This window comes from Lactuca virosa, chromosome 7, assembly GCF_052849685.1.
Source record: "Lactuca virosa cultivar CGN04683 chromosome 7, Lactuca_virosa_CGN04683_v6, whole genome shotgun sequence".
NCBI lineage: Eukaryota > Viridiplantae > Streptophyta > Magnoliopsida > Asterales > Asteraceae > Lactuca > Lactuca virosa.
In genome coordinates, this window is record NC_136432.1 from 6,475,836 (window position 1) to 6,493,123 (window position 17,288).

The window sequence follows — 17,288 nt, forward strand, 5'->3', positions numbered from 1 at the left end:
GTAATATTCTATTATGCTTTACTTGAAATTTCTAATATTTGCAAAATTGGACAATTTTTTAAAAATTTACATCGAAGTTAGGATAAGAGAAATTACAAACATTGTTACCGTGTATAATTTGTTTTAACTTTTCAAGTGCAAAATGACGATTATTATAAAATTGAAAGGTAGGCTATTCACTTAGACAACTTAGAGACCAAAATTAACAATAACCTAAAAAAACCAAGATAAAATATAAGTTATTAAATAAAATTATAGTGCTATTAAAAAGAGAAGAAAATTATGTTTTACAATAACTATTTGCATATTTTTATCTTTTAGGGAAAAAAATTCATCTAAACTCTAAATCTAAAACCCTAAACAAATATGAAACATTATAAAGGAAACCATTTGACGAAACATTACATGCTCTTTGTAATATGACAAATTATTTGTCGAAAAGAAATAATATCTCCAATAAAACTATCTAACGCCCACCAAAAAGACACTATCTTCCGATTGAAATATTAGTCGAACAGAAAGTATTCACCGCCCCAGATTCCACGCCCGTCACATAAAGTTCAGAGACAAATAATGCCAAAGGTAGGTATTTTATCTTCCATAATCGGTTTTCTCTCACGGCCAATTTTATGTAGAATTATCCAGAGGGATATCACATGTTAATATAAAAGTATTAGTGAAACCTGACAAACAATTCAACGACAGTGAAGTCTATATATCAAATGTGGTGTATAAAAAAGTGTTGCACGATTAATAATGTACAGTCAATCATGTGTCCGTACACATTTATAAACAATCCTAACTCTTCATTTTTTAATTCTTATTTATTTTGTATTTGTTAGCGTAACTCTTATTGATAATTGTTTAAAATGTAGTAAACTATTTGGGCAAAAGAACTAAATATTTTTTTTGATTTTTTAACGATCTATCTTTTCAATACTTTATTTTTCTTTTAATTATTATTTCTTTGTGTAAGTTCTAAGCACTGACGAACAAACGACACCACGAACCACCAGGAATGGCCACATACATATAGTACCATCATTACCGGCCATCTTCAACCTTGGTAGAATTTTTGTTTCATAAAAGGTAGAAAACCTTATCATCTGATCTTATTTTAATTGTTTTTTCCCTTTTTGATTTTGCATTTAGAATCTTGATGGTCATTTCACTTGTATTTAATTGGATGGTATTGATGTTGAAGTAACCACATACCCTGATGTTGCATTTCATCCAAGAAGGGAGGTTAAAACCTAAGTTTCTACAAACAAGTAGAGAATGAAATATATTTTAGCTTTTGGTTTGTATTCATCTGGATGTTTATTTTTTGTTTTAAACTGTTTTGTGATATGTTGAATATCTGCATATTCTTTGTATTTTTTGTTTTGGTTATAGTAAAGGTTAGGATCATGATTTCACTAAAATTATAATGTACTTTTATTTGCATTGAAGAATCAAAGATTTGCAATTAAGTTTATTTAAAAATCCATTTGTTTTTATTAAAAAGGATATATTAAAAAAAAGTCATATTTATTAAAAACTTTTTTAAATAATTATTTGTTAAGAAAACATACATAAGGCATATCTTAAAGCTATATTTAAAAATACTGTAAACTTCAATTTTTTTACCAAAAAATTATGTAGAATGTTATTTCTGAGAAGAGAATTCTTGAAAATTTTGTTCGGATTTTGACAATATATATATATATATATATATATATATATATATATATATAACTTTTGTTCTAAGTTTAGCTCTTTCATGGTTTAGAACAAGCCCAACTGGACCACAAACATATTGTTATGGACTAAACCGGTTCTGTTCCGAATGTGTCTTTATGGTTACAAAGTCATGATCCAACCTCATTAAGTCATCTTCCAGCCTAATAAATCAGTTTCCGGCCCATTAATTCATTTTTAACCCTATTAAGTAAATTTCTAAGTCATTTTAGTGTACCACGGCTCAGTTAAAAGTTGGATGTTCGGTAATATTGTTACAAAATATTGACCAATCAAATGGATTGTGTAATTACACCATATTGATATGCAAAAGTTCACAGCACAATGTCATTGTGCAGAAATAGTTGTTGGTCAACATCCTCGCAAAAAATTTTCTTCCAAGGATTCCTTTTTGTTTGTCCGAAGATGACATGTTCTCATTCAGGCTTATGTTTTGTGATGACGATTAATAAAGCTCATTGACAAACAATTCTGAATGTAAGTATATATCTATCAGAATCGGTATTCTCGCATGGACAACTTTATGTTGCATTATCCAGAGGGACATCACTTAGAAAAACAAAGGTATTAGTGAATCCTGAAAAAAAAAGTTCAAGGATGACGAAATATATACCTTAAAGGCGGTGTATAAAGAAGTGTTGCATGATTAATATTGTACATAAATGGTCCATGTGGTTTCCCAGAATCTTGGTGTTCGGCCCAAACTTTTTTGCGTTGCATATAACTAGGTATTTTTGGTTATAACTGGTAAAAAAACCTCACCGTTTTACCTTGATTTTATTCAAATTTGACCGATAAATCGTTGATGTGATTCTGTAAGGAATGTTTTTTTATTTTTTGGATATTTATTTTAAAAATAATGTCTCTTTGATATGTTATTTGCTCTAACACTTTTTTTATCCATTTCAGTTCCTTTTTCCCTCAAAAACGCAGTTTCCAATCTTATTAGCCTTTTGTTCATCCTCAATGCAACCTCTGATTCTAGGCTGGTGAATGTTTCATTGATTTGATAATGTTTATAGTTAGGTTTAATTAAATATTGATTTTATTATTTCTGTTGAATGTTAACTGTTCTAAAGGAAAATCGATGTTTTCATAATAATAGATTGAAGCACTATTTTTTTGAGTGAATTAATTTTTGTTTTGTTATAGGGGAAAGGTCCGTGACAGGCTCTAACTAACTAGCTTAAAAGATCGAGGGACTTTGGAAACATAACACTATTTGCATCCTTTTTTGCTCAAGTGGTTAATGAAACTGGTTTGACAAAGAAAGATATATTAGGTGCTTGAGTAGACTCAAAGAAGGAATCAAGGTAAGCATGGAGTTACCACATAAGTGATTTGCTACTAGCAATGAAGGTTTATATATTGATCTCTTTGACAATAAAAAGGATAAAACGAAAAAAATAGAAACATAATTTTTTCTCTTGACCAATATAGGAAATGCATTGCGTTTACCTTTTATATATCAATTTGCTTCATTTATCTACCAATAATAGCAATCTACTAACATTTGTTTGCCAGTAATCATATGGTCCAGATGGTTTTTGTCCTGAAAAAAAAAAACTAATTGCCGAAACAATATATTCGTCGTCCGCTGCTTTGCGCGGGTAGGCGGCTAGTATATATATATATATATAGTGCGGTGCAGTTTGAACCGCGGTTTTACGATTGAAAACCGCAAACCGCACCACATAGTGTTGTTTAACAAAATTTCAAACCGCACCACAGTAGTTCTAAACCGTGTTATGTGGTGTGGTTTGATGCGGTGCGGGTGGTTTATGCAATTTGTGTGGTTTTATACACACTCCTAGTATTAGGTATATCGAGGGGTCTCGTTAACCACTAGACATTTTCCCACTACCACACCCTCACTACAACATGGCAAGTTCAACAACCCTCTCGGCAATAGTGTGTCAAGCTCTTCCCTCTTTGACCAACCGATCACAAAGGCTAAATTTTTTAATTTTTTTCAATAATAAAATCTCTACAAACCAGTCTTCTAAATGTCAAGAAAATTAAGTGGTGTGTCAAATCATACGTATTTATTTACTTTAAAAAATAAAGATAATTGTTTACTTATTTTCCTAAAAGGAAAAGTCTTGCATTAAATCTTGGAAAATCTGCAGAAAAGTCCTAAAGTTTTGGCCAAATTAATATCCACTCTTAAATTAAATTTCTTTAACGAAAAAAGATAAGATAACAGTTAATGTAATCACTTTAGCCCTCTTTTATTTTTTCAACATGTTACTGCTGAGGTGATAGTTAAGTGGTCTGTTATTACGTAAAAAATACATATAAATATATTAAATTTAAGATCTACTCCTAATTAAATTTCTTTAATGAAAAAGGATAGGATAACAGTTAATGTAATCATTTTAGCCTTTTTTATCTTTTCAAGAGATTATTGCTGAGGTGGCATGCCAAGTAGTCTATTATTACGTAAAAAATACATATAAATATATTAAATTTCTTTAACGAAAAATGATAGGATAACAGTTAATATAATCATTTTAGCCCTCTATAAATACATTTTGATTACATATTATTACGTAAAAAATACATATAAATATATTAAATATATAAAAACATATTTATGTGTATATATAAGTATTTATTCGTTATTATTAATATTATAAAAAATACACGTATAAATAGACTTTAAATAAGTTTTTTTTATGTATAAATATATTTAAATGAAGAAAAAAAACTTTTAAAACATTTTTAAGGGATATATATATATATATATATATATATATATATATATATATATATATATATATTATGAAAAAAATACGTATAAATATGTTTAAATGAAAACAAAACTTTGAAAAAGTTTGTTTTAATGTATAAAACATATAAATGCTTTTTATACATATTATTACATTTATATATATATATATATATATATATATATATATATATATATACACGTATTTAAAATATATTTATGCATGTATTTATTTACTAATATTAATATTGACTATTTAGAAAAAATATTTATTTGTGTTTTTTATAATAATAATAATAATAATAATAACTAGATAGGAAATCCCGTTTCGCGGGGATCGGATTCGCCGCTAATATCAAAGAAAACCGACTGAAGACATTATGTAAAAGATGGTGTCATCATTTATCAGTTGTTCGTCATGGAAGTAGGATGCTATAGTTGGTTGACTATGAAAGTATGATGCCTAAAAATGAAATACAGTAGAAGTAAACTGAGATCTATTCTCTTTTTAAAACACATATGTTGGATTCTTAAAGCTACACAGATAAACAAAAACACATATTCACAATTTAAGTATACATCTTTAATCACTAAAACAAAATGCTTATATAAAAACTTTACAATATGTGATCATGTCATTTGGTTAGAAATAGAAAGATATAAACAAATGGACAGAGGGTAGAATTGGGAGAACATCTATTGGTTTAACTTTACTTATATCAAATTGAAGATGTCATTGTGCAGTCCATCACCCCCATCATCCTGAAAATAAAGCAATATTTGACTTGGCACATAGTTACATAGGAAATTTTGACTATTGACCAAATGTCTAAAATGCCCTTTATTTTGATTAATAGATACATACATTGGTCACATATCTGAGACCTTTTTAATAAAGGTGGAAGCTAGCTACTGATAACAATCGATCCTGGATTGCCTCAATCGTTTTAAGAATATCCATGATGTAGGAAATCATGTCAAGTATAAAAACAAAATAAATAAACAATAAGTAAAATAAAAACTGAATTTGAAATATTTGTAGTCAAATAAACTATATAACAGATGAAACAAATAGAAATGATAAATTTCTCAAATTTATGAACTGAAGTTCATATAAACATTTTCTTCATATTTTGGAAAATATTGAGACAGAGACTGGGCGTTCGTTCCAAAACTTAAGTTTTGAAATATTTTTCTTTGTTTGACTGTTCTTTGCACACACAAAGCTAAAAAAACAAAAAAAAAATGTAAGTATCTTATCTGTATTTGTTCCAATTATGTCAAAGTACTTACAAAAACCTACTCAAACATAACAACTTTCATTTTATAATTGGTTAGATTTGTAAAAGTATGATGCTTTAATAAGAGAAAAGTGAAAGTACAATGAGTCAATAAACAAATATAGAAAAGTAGATTGCTATTTCTTGCGTTTAGCCCTATAAAAACTACTTACCAGTATTCCGAAGTAACTTTTTTTCCTACCAAGGAAAAAAATGAACGAAGGCTGGAAGTGATGGTAGCTGTTATGCACACAATTTATTCCGTCTAAGAATAAAAAGAAAGTAGTTCTTACTTGTAGAGTATTAACTTGATCTGCCTTCTTAAGAAGTAAAGACCAAATAGGTAGAAGGAAATAAGAGTAGACGGTTAACTCAAAGAGCGGAAATCAATAACCTTACCTTGAAGAAAACAAAAGAAGAACGGATGTTTTAAATGACAAAACTACCCTTGATGAAAGGCATATACAAAAGTAAAAAAAAAAAAAAAAGGAATGTCTCTTAACCTAGTAGATGTTCTAAATGACAAAAATACTCTTGATGAAAAGCATAGACAAAATACTCACAACGGTAAATATGACCGAAATGTCAACCTAATATAATGCAAATCTCGAACAATAAGTTCTTGAGTTGGAGGTTGCATTGAAAAATCCTTAAAGGAAAACATGGTTTTAATATCATTTTTTTATTTTACATCTTTCTATAGGAGGTGTTAAATATTCCATCCAAAAAGAGTACATCTTTGAGAATAGTATATTTGGTATGATCATTGCGTAAATGTAGATCAAGTTTTATAGATATTGCATTCTTTGACCTGCATTGTGTGTTTATGGAATTGATAAAAGGGTGATAAATCGAGGATTACCGAATCTTGTCTAAAGGAAGGTCCAATTGCGTAACAATTTCTTCTACATGTAATCCTGATTCCTTTGCTCTGAAACAGACAAACAACTTATAAAGAATTGGAATTTCACATAATAAAACTAAAATAAACCAAAGTAAACAACTTACAAATTGGTTGGAACTTGCAAAGAATTTATCACCCTTTTATCAATTCCATAAACACACAAACAACTTATAAAGAATTGGAATTTCATTTTTATTTGAATATCATGTGTTTAATGTTAAGAAAGTTGGAGTAAAGTTGTGAAATTTTACCATTAAATTTGTGTTGTAAGACTGGACATATATGCATTCAACAAAGTGATGTGTGATCTCATCAAAATCAGTCACATGCCTGCAAGTTCAACAAATATCATAAACGGAAAAGTGATTTAGGTGAAAGATCAAATGATTAGAGAAAAAAAGGAGTGGAATATGGAAATCATACCTGATGCGAATCCAATAAAAATCAACATTAAATTTAAAATAGTCGATTTTAGGCCTGTCTTGGACACCATCGATAGTAGCAGAAGAAGATCATTTGTGAACCATGGTCAATTTCAAGTTAGAAGGAAGAACATCCAAGGCGAAGAGGGAACTGATTTCGTGAGAATCATCGACAAAGAGAAGCTATCGATTCAAAATTTAGGACCATATTAATTCAGACAATGAAAGCGTAATCGGTTTCGAGAAACAAATAAAAGAAAATTTTGTGTGTCTCATTATATGTATACATACCTGCAAATGGTTCTAGGGCCAGTAAGTTTAAGAGCTGAAAAAATTAAGGTTCAATCTCCTGAAGATGAGAAAACAGTTGAAATCGCCGATGCAGTGGTCCTGCGGTCGTCTTCTTCCTTTGACAAGCTTCCTTTTTCTACAGATTGAAACATCGACTCCCATTCTATCATCCATTCTTCTCTGGTGGGATGCCCATAACCTATTTGTTGAAATGCTTCAAAGAAGTTTGTTATTCAGAAACACGTTAATTGGTGGGTATGCTCTTATTAGTTGCAATATATCTCCTATCTTCATCTTCTTCTGGAGGGTGAGATTTAGGGAGTCGGGAAGAATGCAATGAGGAAGGAGGCGGAAGGTGGAATCGATCGGCTGTATTTGTAGAACTCACATCCGATGGCGGTGGAGTTGAACGATTGGAGGAAAGGAGCGGAGTAAAGAACAAATGTTAGAGAAAAAAATAGAAAGGGATGGTTGATCGATGATGGAGCGGTGGATTATAGGAGAAACGGTGAGTAGTGAAGAGAAAAGGTCGAATGGCAAACACGTAGACAACAGATATCCAGACGCCACCACGTGTACAGGAGGCTCTCAATCTAGAAAAAAAAGAAGCGGTTGCATTGACCAGCAAGGACCAAATTGCAATTTGAATAAATTATTGGACCAATTATGATATACAACAAATAGGTGGATCAAAGTTGCCAAAAACCACCAAGTTTACCGTAGATAAGTAAGGATGGAGAATTTTAATATATATATATATATATATATATATATATATATATATATATATATATATAATAATAGTTGTTGTTGTTGTGACAAAAGTAATCAAGCATGAAATATAACAAAACAGAAACCCAAATAAAAGGAATTTATATACAAGATTCACGATCAGAAAAATACTTGAATGTTGATGTTTTAAACAGAATCACAAAACACGAAAATATGTAGATTGAGGCTTGCGAATTGTAGTGTCCTAAGACAAAAATTGTCGTGGTATGGGTTCGTCTTGAGGATACAATAATCAATTAAAAAATAGATCTTGAATATGTTGAAAATCACCATGCTTCCATGTTTATATCAAGAACGAATTTTAGAGAATGTGTGTGTTTTTCATAGGCCTTCAAATTTTGTCTGACTTCATGTATTTATTGTCTTTCAATGGTGGTTGTAAACCACCAACCGAAATTAACTGCTAAAAATTGTCATGCAGTTAATTCTCTAATTAACTATTTGAGTAAATAAAAATTAATTAAATATTAATTTCATAATTATGAGAATAAAAATATATTAATTATTCAAGAAGAGCCCAAGAGACCCAAGGCCCAAGGCCCTATTTTTGATTATTAATATATAATTAATCCAATTCTTCTACTAGCCCAATATGACTAGTCCAACATCATAACCCAAACCCAATATGCTTAACCCATTAGTTGGTCTATTTAGGTAAATGATTGGGAAAAGTCTTATAAAGAGGGAGAAGGTTTTCTTTCTTATGTGGGACAAGTCTCACGTTGGTATGTTTAGAGCAAAGTTCCAACAATACCCCAAATTTTCTATTCAAACTCCAAGAATACCCCACATTTAAATAGAAAATAAGTGAACTTTGATATTCAAATAAGGAACACAAGATATGATATGCATCTGAAAAGGTGTTGGTAAACTTGAACCTTTCATAGTGAGTATCATTTGAATATACTTTGTGGGTAGTGAACTATAAGTCTTGAACACCACTTTGTGTAGTAGAGTAGGGCAAATGGTACCACACATATCATCACAAAATGTGGTTTATTTCTTACCGTTGTGTTCATTTCAGTCGTGAACTATCATTTCTTCATGAAACTTTAGAGAGCTTAGCCACATCGGCTCCCAAAGATGCAACCTCACAGCCATCTCACATAGGTAATGATAATCTAGAATAATTCATATTATTCCACTATAAAAGCTAGCAACATTATTAAGAATAAAGATTCATCCATATATCATCAACGGAAAACACAAAATAAATATCATAGGAGTGAGCATACCTTTGTGTTAATGCTACTTTGAGTCTTCCCCAACTAGTTGTCTTATTAAACCTAGACCATGGGATCTCGAATGTTGCTAGGTTAGGTTTCCGCCAGGTGGTGACTCATTGTGTTGGCTTTAAGCCCATTCCCCTTGATGTGAAGAGAACTTGCTCTCTACTAAGGTCTTTTGTCAAAGGATCATATATATTTTCCTTTCACTTTATGTAACTAACGGAAATGATTCCATTCTTTAACTAGTCTCTTATTGTAATGTGTATGTGCCTAATGTGTCTCGATTTGCCATTGTATATCTGACTTTATGCTCTAGTGAGAGCAGCCATGATATCACAATGTATACCAATGACAATAACAGGTTGAGGCCACGGAGGAATAGCTTCTGGGAAGCTTTTAAGCCATTCAAATTCTTCATCAACCTTGTCTAAAGCAACAAACTATGTTTCCATTATAGAACGAGTATTCACAGTTTGCTTAGATGATTTCCAAGAGATAGCAGCTCCACCAAGAGTAAACACATATCCACTTGTGGATTTTGGCTCAGAAGTATTAAAAATCCAATTTGCATCACAATATCCTTCAAGAATAGGAGGATACCTCGTGTAATGAAATCCATAATTCATTGTATGCTTTTAATATCCAAGCACTCTCACTAATGCATACCAATGATCTTTCCCAAGATTGTGGGAGTAACAGCTCAATCTACTTATACTATATGCCAACTCCGGTCTAGTACAATTCATAATATACATTAAGCTACCAAAAACTTGGGTATGTTATAACCGAGATACACTATCACCTTTATTCTTCTTAAGATGACTAGAAGGATCAAAAGGGGTGACTATCGGCTTGTCATCATAGTGTTCACACTTCTTGACTACACTTTCAATATAATAGGATTGAGTAAGAGTATATCCATCTAGTCTTCTTTGAACTCTTACACCAACGATCATATCTACTACTCCCAATTCATTCATGGAAAAGGAGGAGTGTAGCATTTTTTGGTTTGATTTGTCATATCCAAACTAGTACCCATTATAAGCATATCATGTAACATCCTATTTCGAGAAGTTTCTTATTTCAGGATTGTAGACAATAAATGGATCAAGTAAAGGCCTTAGGCTTCAAGGGAATAGGTTTTAGAACCTATTGGATGTTAATAATATTGGTTATAAGATCCAAGCCCTTGGTTTGTCTTTTGGAGTCAAATGGTAAAAATGGGAAAAGTGATATTTCAGACTTCTTTCATGAACTAAGGATTCTAGTTCAGTATGTTTTAAGTCAAAGGTATTTAGATAGAACTCTGGGGCTCTTCAATACATTTATGTGCATATAAAGAACGCCGAAAACGAAGTTGAAACGAAGAAGTTATGGTTGTTTAAGTTGGAGTGGAAATTGGGGGTTTTGTCCTACGTTGGGCGTAGCTGCTACACATGGCGTAGGAAAATTACGCAGGGTGTAGATGCTGAAATATTGGACGCGAGTTTAATAACCTACACATGGCGTAGGTTATGCTACCCAGGGTGTAATCGTGGCAGATCAAAACCCTAATTCTTCGGTTTTGAGCCCTATTTAAGGGCTCTAACTTATGAGAAACCCTCTCATGACCAACCTCCATCACCTAAGATCATCCCTTGAGAAACCCTGCCTCCTCTTACTTGTTTTTGAGCCTTGACATCATTTATGAGCTTATTTCTCCATTGGAAGGTTGAATCTTGAAGATCAAGGTGGTGGCAAAGTGTATAGAAGAAGGGTTCAAGTATAGATCCAACAAGGTTATTTCATTCTTGGACCATTATGAGTAAAAAGCTTCTAACTTGCTCATTGGTTTCATAGATCTAGTTAATTATCATATTTGCCACTTTTTGGTCCCTTGAGCCTGTGTTTTGGGAGTTGTAAGAACTCCACCGCCTTTTGAGTTATATGGAACACTCTTGGGACTTATTGGACTTGGAAAGCTGTGCTTTAGTGCTTGTTCATTAAGCCATGCAAGTTATGTTAGCATTTTTGGTCATTTTAGTGCATAAAGTTTAGATCTTGAAAATTTATGACATTGTAATGGTCTAATGGATAAAGTTGGAAACTTTATCCATCTAAACATCATATTGATTAAGATCGGAAGGTTAGAGACTTGGACTTAATGGATTAAGTTAAGAAAGATGCATTTTTGGTCCCTTTGAGACTTAAAGACCACATCTTGTTTGTTTGCACCATCCAAATGGATAAAGTTGGAAACTTTATCCATTATGAAGCTATTAGGACCAAATATGAGCTTTGAGTGAAAGGTCTTAATGTATTAAGTGCTTAAACTGAAGTTTGGCAATAAACACTGTACGCAGGGCGTAATATGGGCTACGTTTGGTGTAGCCTGATTTTCACATGTTTTCTTGACAAGGCTCTATGCCCTATTTAGAGGTAGGTATACATTGTGTGTAAGTCAACGAAAGGTTGACTGTTTACTTTTTTACCAGTTTGACTTTTGGTCGACTGTGAGGGGTTGAGGACTTAGAAGGGCAAAATGGTCTTTTTCCCAAGTGAGGATTTATCTTGGTATTTGGAGTTGTTGAGTTGGGTATTTTTACCTTAATTGCTAATTAGGTTTTGGTTTGTGGATATGTTTAGTGGGAGGGACTTTAGCACCCGCAGCTCGTGTGTGAGATATATTCCATTACCGATCGAGGTGAGTCTTCTCACTATGCTCGTGGGTCGAAGGCACCAATGGCGAACCATTGGATTGTGCTGGTTGTCTTTGTGACTCTTGCATGTGTAGATTTGGGTTGGGCCCATTTGTATGCTGGGTTGGGCTCATTATTATGTATGTTGAGCTGGGCCCATTTGTATGTTGGGTTGAGCCCATTGTTATACATGTTGGATTGGGCCCATTATCATGTATGTTGGGTTTGGTTGGGCCCATTTATGTATGTTGGGTTGCCCCATTTAGTTATGTGTTAGGCTGGGTCCAGTTATATTGTATGTGGTATTTTGGAGAACTAACTAAGTTTTGTGCTTACGGTTTATGCTTAAATATTTTTAGGTACTTCTGGTTTCAAAAGGAATGACCTAGATTGATCGCACTGCATCCTCTGGAGATTTATTTTGCATTGAATGTGTGTGATTTACTTTGATGTTTTGAGAATACTTTGACTTTGATCGTCTTTTGGAACAATAAATGAATAGTTTTTTTAAAGAGATAATGAATGAATAGTTTTGACTTATTTAAAATGAAATTTTTACCCGATATTTTTGGGACTTTACATATCATCCACATACAAGCATATGATGACACAAGCATACTTATATTATTTGACATAAACACATTTATCACATTCATTAATTTTAAATCCATTAGAAAGTAATGTGTTGTCAAACTTCTCATGCCATTGCTCTGGAGCTTATTTTAGTCCATTAAGTGATCTAACCAACTTACAAACTTTGTTTTCTTAACATTTAACCACAAACCCTTCAGGTTGATTCATATATATCTCTTCATCTAGTTCACCATACAAGAAATCAGTTTTCACATCCATTTGGTGTATCTCCAAATTATGAATGTCTCAATTGCTACCAATGTACAAATTGATGTATTTGTTGTAATAGGTGAGTAGGTGTCAAAGAAGTCTTAACATTCCTTTTGACGATACCCTTTAGCTACTAAACGAGCTTTGTACTTCTCAATGGTACCTTCAGGGATAAACTTCTTCTTGAATATTGATATGTGCATATTTAATCATGTATTTTGTGCATATTTATAATACTTTTAGCTACAATTATGCTTATTTTGGTACATAAGGTTCTTATTATGTTTGAAATATGTTTTGTAGTAGCAAAGACATGCTCGGGATGAAAAAGAAGAAATTGCGGAGCTAGAAGCAGGAGATAGTGGAATGAGACAATCGAAGACAAAGAAGGCATGAAATTGGAAGCCTATGGTGTGGCCACTCTACACCACGTTGTGGAAATTGGAAGATTCACGATCATTGAGCTGACTTGGAGAATACGGAATTTAACATAAGACCACGATGTGGAGCCTATTCACCATGTCGTGGTGATCAGATTTTTAGGAAACTACATATATTCGAACATTAGGTCGAATTGAGGGACTTCTGGCTGATTTTTAGAGGAGGATTACGACTAAAACCCTCTGGAAAACCTTGGGACGACCAGAAATCAATTGGAGCTAAATAGTAGAAGAAATATAGAAGAAATCTACATAGATCTATTCAGTTTGCTAAGCATTACTCATGTCTAGTCTAGATTGCATTGATTTAGTGTGTTTTTCTATTATGATGAGAGGTAAAAACCTTATACTTCTTTTTGGTGAAGATGAACTTGATCTTTATATGTTGATTTCGATTTATGGATGATTTATGTTGATTTTACTTGTGTTTGATAATTAAAATCCTAGCATGTTGAAGTTCTAGTTTATATTGCTCATTAATCAAATTACGTGTGATAGATGATCATTCTAGTTGCATGAATTTGTTATCTAATTGTTTATGATCATTAAATAATTAGAGCTAAGATTAATCACATATTAGATTATGTAATTAAAGCTGGTAACTTTAACTGTGTTAGAGATCATAATTAATCTTAATTTGTGCTTGGTTGCTTATCTTGATCATAGGAAAGTAACTGTTAGATTCATCATTCATAGTCCAATTTGTGCTTATATCGATTTTGTGTTTAACTTGTTCTTGATCATTGCATTTTAATCCATGAATTGATACAACTAGGTATTTGATCATAATAACTAGTAATTTAATGAATTGGTAATTAATTTAATCCATCCACTAGAAATCAACCATATGAGAATGGGAAATCGGAACTGAATAGAAGTACTCTTTAATCTTGAAGGAAATTCATTTTCTTTGTTTGCTTAATTGATTAGTTAATAATATAGTTTGATTTAAGTTCTTTTGATCTATCAATACCAGTAACCCCCCCCCCCCCATTAAAGTTTGTTTTCTTAGTTAATTAAAAGTGGTTATTTCATTAATCAAGTTTCATTCCTTGTGTTCGACACCCGACTTACCCAAACTATTCTATAATCTGACTAGGTACATTGTCTATAGGTGCATAATTTAGCTAAGTAGTTAGGTTCATAAATTTAAAGCTAGATAGTATATAAATTGCACATCAAGTTTTTGGTGACGTTGCCGGAGAATGGTTGTTTCAGTTAAAAATAATTGATTTTACTTAATCGGTCCTTTTTGTGGGGTAAAAGCTGCAAAAAGTTATTTTTTTACATTAAATTGATTTTTTCTGCTTGTTCAGCAGCCACGTCGTGGGCAATTTTTGCCACATGGTGGTCACTGTGCAAACAGTCTAGTTATTTATTTTTAGTTTGTTTTTACGTTTTTGTTCTGCTTTTGTTTTAGTGATTTATGGCCGAAGGATCACAACTTCCTATCATACTACCACTCGAAGATCCAAAACCTGCTTTCCACAAGAGGAAAGATAAAAAGGTTGACGAATCAAGTAGCAGTTTTCAAACAGACAAGGGTTTTGAAAGCTTCGACAACACTCCTAACGAGAAAGGCATTGGGCACGAACCAGAAACCAAGGAAGATTCAGAAGACGACATAAAAATCGAGGGATAAGAAATGGCTGACATCACCAGAATGACTATGGAAGATTACAAGAAGCGAATCTGTGATGATAATGGACCGGGCCTTGTACTACCAGAAATTTCAACTGCAACAAACTTTGAGCTCAAAGGACACATTCTCTCGATGCTCAAAGACATTCCATTTACTGGCAAGGACTATGAAGAAGCTTTCAAGAACATTGATGAGATGTTAGACATAGCCAACTACTTCCATGTGCCAAATGTTTCAAAAGATGTGGTACTACTCAGGATGCTTCCAGTGACATTTAATGGGGATGCAAAAGTATGGTTGAAGTCACTTGAGGCGGGAACAATTAGAACCTGCACCAACCTTCGTGAAGCCTTCATTGAACAATTTGTCCCTCCATCAAAGATAGCTAAACTCAAGAAAAAAAAAATAGCTAACTTCCAACAAGAAAGTGGGGAGTCTTTATATGAATCTTGGGAAAGATACAAATGATTGTTAAGACATTGCCCACAACACGATTTAAATGTTCAACAAGAGGTTTCTATTTTCTATGATGGGGTAAATGTGACCACAAGGAAACTTCTAGATTCTCAAGGACCGATGCCAAATAAGGAATCGGCGGTGATCAAGACTTTAATTGAAGAGTTCGCAAAACACTCGAGGGAGTACCACAACCCTCGTGATGATTCTACTAGAAGAAAAGGAAGTTAGGATGGCGAAAACAAGAACATAGCGGCGGTATTGGAAAAGCTAGAGAATATGGATCGAAAAATGACGAAGATGGATCAATCCATACATGTCATACGTGTGGGTTGCGAGAATTGCAATGAGCCGCATTTAACAAAAGATTGCGATCTAGATGAGCACGGGAATAAGAATGCCCAAATGTGTTATTCAAGTGGTGATAAGTATGATGAAGATTGGAGAAAGCTACAGAAATAATGGTTGCCATATGAAGAGTACAAGAAACAAAAAGAAAAACGATCGGCAAATCGGACGTGGCTACTACCAAAAAGAACAACCACTCGAGAAGAAGAAGGAAAACCAAGCTAGGATCTATAAGCTCTAAGCAATCCAACTCTTCTCCAATGAGTTCTTCTTATTCCAAATGCACCAAAAACACACCAAATTCACTCAAAAGCTCAATAATCTTCCATATGAGGCTAGGGTGTTGAGGAAACAACTTAAGAGGGTGGAGGATGAATGTAAGGAGGTTTAGAAATGAGTTAAGGCCTTTAAATAGGGTCCAAGACCCCAAAATAGGGATTGAGTATGAGTCACAATCGCCCAGCGTACATATGGTACGCCCAGCGTTCCCGAAGGAACCTTCGCGATCACTCAGCCACGAACGCCCAACGTACATTCCGTGTATGCCCAGCGTTCCTGGCTAGCCCTTTTACCATTCTAACTTCTGAAGGTCATTACTTCTGCGTCCCAAGTCTGTTTTCAGCGATCCTTATATCCACGGAAAGGTGTTGAAGAGCTCTACAACCCTATCTATTTACTTTTGACTTAAAACACATCGAACTGAAATCCTTAATTTCAGTAAAAGATCGGAACCATTACTTTACCAATATACCCTTGTGATCCAAAGCGCAAACCAAACTATTGGATCACAAAATCTACATTACCCACATCCAAACGGGTCTAAACATCTCTTTCCCCAAGGTCTGAAGCCTTATAACAACTGATCTTCAGGTCATGACCCTGAATTAAGAAATGACTCAAAACAGGGTGTTACAACATAAGAGTCAATAAGCGTGAAAAAATCATGGTGTGCGTGCAATGCGATCATCCCGAGCTCTTCCCCTTTGAACCGGAAGTACCTGAAAACATAAACTGAAAACCGTAAGCATAAAGCTTAGCGAGTTCCCCAAAATACTGCATACCATACATATATGCCAGCTCAAGGTTGTGTCGGGTCTATTTCACCCATGGTTCTATTTCAACTCATGTGTCAGCACAAGGTTGTACCAGGTCTATTTCGCCCCAAGTCTATTTCAACTCATATGTCAGCACAAGGCTGTATCGGGTCTATTTCACCCCCGGGTCTATTTCACCCCACATATATATAGCAAACAGGCACACATGCATACAACACATACAACAGGAGTCACAAAAACTACAAGCACATACATTCCCTAGTGTCCTATAGTATAGTGAGCAAACTCACCTCGCAAAGCAGCTCAAAAGTCAACACGTCCTCAAAATCCCACAACACGTGCTAAACGCTACCTAGATAATCACACAAGGAAAAACCTTAATCTACCTTTCAGGACATTAATAGTTGAGCCAAAATCTACAAGTCAAAAGTCAACCC

The 17,288-nt window shown here is 33.3% G+C and overlaps 1 long non-coding RNA gene and 1 other non-coding gene across 2 annotated transcripts; both read right to left on the reverse strand.

Moving 5' to 3' along the window:
• Nucleotides 1-6,673: 6,673 nt before the first annotated feature.
• LOC145123774 (uncharacterized) lies at nucleotides 6,674-7,618 on the reverse strand. The gene is made up of 3 exons (XR_013715293.1): nucleotides 7,369-7,618; nucleotides 7,079-7,260; nucleotides 6,674-6,985 (listed from the first exon to the last, which is right to left on the reverse strand). It is a non-coding gene; the product is annotated as an uncharacterized LOC145123774 (long non-coding RNA).
• A 7,761-nt stretch (nucleotides 7,619-15,379) lies between these two features.
• On the reverse strand, nucleotides 15,380-15,489 carry LOC145128045 (small nucleolar RNA R71). The gene has a single exon (XR_013716647.1). It is a non-coding gene; the product is annotated as a small nucleolar RNA R71 (small nucleolar RNA).
• Between the last annotated feature and the right edge of the window lie 1,799 nt (nucleotides 15,490-17,288).